Raw genomic sequence first — 6311 nt, 5'->3', positions numbered from 1 at the left:
TATGTCAGTACAGATTTTATTTCATGTATTTAATGACTACTTTATATTACATTTCCTTTTGATGGAAATTTAATCCATTCCCATTTTAATTTGTAATTATAAAAGTGGTACAATGAACATCCTTATAAATTTTTTTCACACACGTGGGAGTATTTCTGTAGGTATTATTCCTAGAAGTACTGTAGTAAAGGATATGTATGTTTTATTTAAGTTTCAATAAGTATGGCCAAATTTCCTTCCAGAAAAGTTGAATGGTGTACTTTATTTTAAATGGGGAAAAATCTACTTTAATCTAAGCAAAATGCAGGGATCCACTGAGGTTTCTTTCACAGAAAGAACAATGAGGTGCTCACCATAGGTTTTCAGGTCCCCAGGCTTCCCCTGGAGTTTTTGAGATATGTCTCTTCTCTAACGATTTATATATGGATGGAGGTGGGGTCTGTTCAACAAATTTTGAGTCCAATCAAAGATAAATCTGTGTCATGCTAGGATTTCACATGGAAGACCATCTTAGTTCCTATTTTTTGTTGGCCATTCTGTGCTGAACAGGGATCAAACATGTGCCCCCTGCAGTGGAAGGGTGGAGTGTTAACCATTGCATCACAGGGAAGTCCCATGGAAAGCCATCTTAGATTTGGCTAGTTTTAGGGGACAGAATGTCTGTCTGAGACGATGAGTTGTTCCCAAAACCTTTTCTGTAATTATTCATTACACAATCAACTTTTGTTACTGTCTGGTAAGAATGGGAGAAACACAAAGGTTAACCCGTATATGCTTGGTAAATGTAATCCTAGGAGTATTCACAGGTACGAAGGGGAGCGTGGTTAATTTTGTTGGGGACAGACAGCAGAGAAACCCAGTAGAGGAGGTGACCTTTGAACTAGGTTTTGAAGAATAAAAATAATCCATTCATTAAGAATGCAAGGAGAGCGGAACAAGTGTTACACATGAAGGAGAGATGTTATTGTTGCTTATCACTGGAACCAAATGAGGTGAGGCTAGCAGTGAAAGGTTGGAGAGATACCTAATTTTAATCACCTGTAGTATTTTTGATTGTTTGCTTCTATTATTTTTTTTGGCTCTTGATCAGACATTATCTCACACAGCTCCTTCATTATTTCCTGACTGTATGTTTCTCTTGAAATAGATGGAGAGTTCCTGGGGCCTTGTCTTATATTTCTTTAGTGTCTTCTATATTAATAACTTTGTAGAGCAGCAGATGGTCACTGCATGTTGATGGATAAATGGTAGAGGTATATACTCTAGGGAGTCAGAGCAAGGTAGAGTTCAGAGAAGAGATGAGACTTTAAGTGGATTTGAAGGATATATATGATTGATGGGAAGGATATATATGATTGGTAAAGAAGGTGAAAGTAAGAGGAACAATGAAACATAAGAGCTGAAGTATGTGGAAGGGAAGCAACTTTATGTTCTCACAGGCTTTCATAGACATATTCATTCATTCTTTTTTTTTGTGGTACGTGGGCTTCTCACTGTTGTGGCCTCTCCCATTGCAGAGCCCAGGCTCCGTATGCACAGACTCAGTGACCATGGCTCATGGGCCCAGCTGCTCCGCAGCATGTGGGATCTTCCTGGACCAGGGCACGAACCCGTGTCCCCTGCATTGGCAGGTGGATTCTCAACCACTGCGCCACCAGGGAAGCCCTTCATTCTTTTGCTCAGTGAATTCATTCTTCCAACCCATTATTTAGCATATATTCACTCTATGTTTTGCTAACATTGTTTCAGTTCCTGGGGATAAAACAGTGAATGGAAAGGGCAAAAATCCTTGCCCTTAAAGAGCTTACATTTTGTGGGGGAACATTAAATAGTCAAGCCTCATTGAGTAGGGGGGAGCCCACCACACTGGGGAATCCCCTCTCCCCTGGGCATTATTTTCAGTGAATGTGTAGGGGAAGGGGCTTTCTTAAATATATATATTTTTTTCTTTTTTGGAAGAGGCAGAGTTGAATTTTATGCCACTGTTTTTCCTCGGCTTAGGTGAAGAGACGGGTTCTATTCCCAATCTAGAGTATGGTGCTAATGAATAGCTCATTTGAATTGAATCACTGTGTGACTGTCTGGACATCAGGTGATTCAGGGATCTGACAGTGCATCAAATGCCTGTTGCAGACATGTCTCCAGCCCCAAGCTAGAATGGGACATGCCCTAGCTTGGAAAATGAGCAGTCAGTAGACTTTGGCCAAAATAAACAAGGGAAATTAAGAAGGGTGAGTAATTTCTTAGACAAGGAATTTTAAGTTTGAAAGCTGATAACTTGCAGTAACAAAATTATGCAGGTGTGTGTCAAGAAATATATACTATAAAAGGGGAAAATTCCTCAATCATTCAAAAACTGAGAGACATCAGCAAAAACAGTGAGGTAATTTATTTTTCTTAAGTGACTTGATATGAGGATTCATTAAAGTGTTTTGTGAACTACAGGTGACACCTAGCCCTGTAGGTCTAAACATTTCTTGATTTTTTTTATTGGTTTTAGTTTTAAGTTTCTTTGGTTTATGGAATATTTTGAGAATCTGATTGAATCTATACACCATCTCCTCAGAAAAAAGGCGCATATGCCCGTGAACACAATGTGTATCAGACAACACATGTGTTTCATGGATGTCCTGAGAGCCTAACTGTGAAGACCTAGGTTAAGAGTCTCTGGTTTAGAAGAATCCTGGTGAAACCTCTTTTGTGTGACCCCTGAACTTTCTAGGATTTCTCAAGCCAAGTAATGTACCCTCTTCCCAACTCCATTACACCCAATGAATGTGGGAAGATAGGAATTACCCAGACCCAAGGCACTCTTTGTGAATCCCAGTCTAAGAGGACCCGTTCGGCAATGAAAAGATAAAGTAGACTGGAAACCTCTTTTTCTCCTTCTACCACTTGATCATTCAATCACAGTATTAAAAGGATTTGAGACACATGATTGCTATTTATTATTGTGATATTGTGATAACGTAATTGAATAATTAAGTAAATTAATAGTTAGAAACTGCAGTCAGCATTCCCTGGTGCAGAATAATTCCAACAACACCTATTAAATATAAACCTAAATTGTTCTAGCCCAGACATTGTACTAGATGCTAGGGTACAAAAGTGAATAAGACAGAATACCTGCTTACATTCTTATGGGAAATACGGCCAGTATCAATCACTGTATAATGTGAAGGTGAAATGGAAATATGCACTGGATGTCAGAAAAGAGCCTTAGTGGATTTTCATCTTGTTTCTCTAAATTTGTTCATGATATTCCCTCTGCCTAGAGTCTCCCGTTTCATTTCTGGCTGTCAATGTTCTACTCATTCTTAAAGATCCTTCTTTATGCCACAATTGTCATTGTCTTTCTGCCCCTAATTTGGAGTCAGGATTTCTTTTCCTTCCCTGAAACTCTATTTTAACTAATGAATTTCATATTTATTTTATTCTACTTTGGCTGATGCTATAGTTATTTGTGTTCTTATTTTGAGATATTAGATTTAAAGGAAGATCTTGTGTCTTGTTCATTTTGTATTCTTTGTACAACCCAGCAAAGTATCTTGCATGTGGTAGAGCAATAAATATGAGTTGAATTGAGTTATCACTTGCTTGACTTTGTAAATTTACAAAATTCTTTAAAATTGTTGACCAGTTCATACTACCCAGAGGAAATTAGGGTATATGCTTGAAAACCTTCTGTAGAGCCACTTTTCTATGGAGTGGTTTGATGAATGTCAGAAGGACAGCCACTGAATTAAGTATATCTAAAATTCTACTAAATAGAAAAAACTATATAGGTTTATTACTAATCTCTTGAAGTTTTTTTCAGGTTGGGTATCAGGAAAATATGTCCAGACATCTTGGGAGAGTGGGTTGGCCATTGGTCATAGGTGATAAAGTTCAGTATGTAATGTCGTTAGAAATACTGGATACATTATATCAAATTTCCACATTCATCAGGGTTGAGCTCAACACGTTGTGGTAACATTGTACTCTGTTTATGTGGGAAAATTTCAACTCACCATTAAAAGTACACTCTTATGGATTTAAAAATAGCAGGCTTTGTTGTAGATGATTTTTCAGAATGAGAAAGAATGTCCTGCAAATGGTCACAAATGAGGATGCTGAGGGGAGAAATGAGAGATGTGGTACTAGTATAAGGATTAATTCATGTTTTCAGTGTTTGGATGGTGGTATGATGGTTTAGATAATAAGGTTGTGGAATGGTGTTGGGAATTTACGTAGTTTCAGAGTCGAAACAATACTGACAATTAGGTAGTTAGTTTCAGTTTTGTAGGAGTATCAGGAAAATATATAGTTTTAAAGGGAAATGCAAGGTCAGTATTTGATTCTGTGGTGCCATAGGAGATTCTGTGTTTCAAAGTTAGACAAAGAGCCAGTTTAAGATTAGGTGCCATCATAGGGAAATATTTTTGTTTCAAAGTAATTGTTATAGGTGCCAGCTTTGGGGCTGTTTTGGATGGGGTGGTTTGTTTTATAGTTATAGCTGATGTTAGTATGGGGATTATGGTTAAAACTTAGTTGTAGATGTGGTGGTGGTGGTAGAAGTTGCTTTAGAAGCAGTGGTAGCAGGGACAGTGAAAGTTATAGTACTAGTTTGTATTTGAGGGTGAGAGCTTGCAAATGAAAATATTAGATCTGGATTTGGATTTTGATAGAGGAGCAGGGGAGGAAAAATTTCTTTTTGGTGAGATTGAGTTTGTCCAGGTCTTTTGTTGATTTGTTTGAAGTTTGGTGTTGTCAGGTATTTTTTGAGGTGGCTTCTAAAGTTTTTTATAAATAGCAGATTTTGGAAAATACTTTGATAGCTCAGGGCTTGATTGACTATGGGGTTTTATATGAGTTTTTGAGAGCAAGTTCCTGACTGAATAGCTGTTTTAAGAAGAGCTCTGGCCAGGACAATTCGTTGCCTAATAGCTGCTCTTGGATGACTATATGGAAAGACAACACCTAATTAAGTAGATATTTCTGGATGCATTTTAGATGGGTTGGTTCTTTGCTTATTAACTATTCTTGAATAGTTTTGTGTACATCCAGGTCTCAGCTGAACAGCTTTTTTTTGGACCAGCTATGGACAGGGAAATGCTTTCCTGATGTTAGTTTTTTGAGAGTTTGTTTAGAGGCAGCTGTTTTTGGATGAGTACTGGCTTGTTTTAGATGAGTTTGTTTGAGGTAGCTCCTTACTGAATAGCTTCTTTGGATGAGAGAATTCTTTGCAGATAAACTTGTCTTGGAAGAATTTGTATAGAGCTAGGTCCTGGCTAAACAGCTGCCTTTGGATGAGCCTTGGAAGAGAAAGCTTTTTTCTGACAAGGTGATTTCAGATGAGTTTGTATAGAATTAGATCTTGAATAAACATTTGTTTGGGGGTGAATTTTGGATGGTAAACTTCTCTGTTGATTAGCTGGTCTCCAGTGAATTTATATAGAGCCAAGTCTTGTCTGAACAGCTATTTCTGGATAAGTTTAGGTTGGGCCAATTTTTTACTCATCAGCTGGTTTTGGAAGAAGTTGAATTTGATCAGAGTTTTATAGAGATGAATTTGACCTGAAAGCATGTGAATTGGACTATGCTCTTTGCTTGGTTCTACCTTTCTTTTGCTGACTGTCATGAAATTGATCAGAGACAAGGGTAAGCATAACAAACTATCACTGAATCTTAGAAGAGAAACAAGTGGGTAAACTGGTAATAGTGTGTTTATTTGACCCTCATTTTACTGGGAGTTCTAAGCTAGCTCTCATTTGGCTACATAATTTAGCTGTGTGAATTTCTTGATTGTACACCCCAGGCCAAATACTCCAAACAACTTCCTAGCTGTGTTTTAAAATCACCAGATGTCAAGAATGTCCTTAAGGGTCTCTTGTTGGACAATTGTCAATTGTCTGGCCTAGGTAGTTTATGTTAACTGTTATGAGAACCTGTTGATGTGGGGTGGGGAGGAATTTCTTGTCTTGGGGCTTGTTTTAGCAGCTGGTTCCACACTGTGTCCTCATCCCCTTACCCTAAGCCCAATTGAGTTCTAGTCTTATAACTAATTAATTATTCAAACAAATGTCTATTGGGTATTTACTATTTTTCAGACAATGAGGATTGACCTTGAAGGTTGCCAATTTGCTATCTCTGATTTAATATGAGAATAGACAAGGCCCAAGATTCAATCATGCCTAAGGCCAACATCTTGAAGTGTGGATGGAGGTAGAGAAGTCAGCACAAGAGATTGAGAAGGAGCAGAACCACAGGAGAAAACCTTCGAGAGGGTGGTTTTACACAAGGCAAAGTAAGAGTTTTTCGAGAACGGCAAA

The sequence above is a fragment of the Phocoena sinus genome, chromosome 5 (assembly GCF_008692025.1).
Source record: "Phocoena sinus isolate mPhoSin1 chromosome 5, mPhoSin1.pri, whole genome shotgun sequence".
Lineage (NCBI taxonomy): Eukaryota > Metazoa > Chordata > Mammalia > Artiodactyla > Phocoenidae > Phocoena > Phocoena sinus.
The sequence above is the reverse complement of the archived record's forward strand: the minus strand, read 5'-3'. Positions refer to the sequence as shown.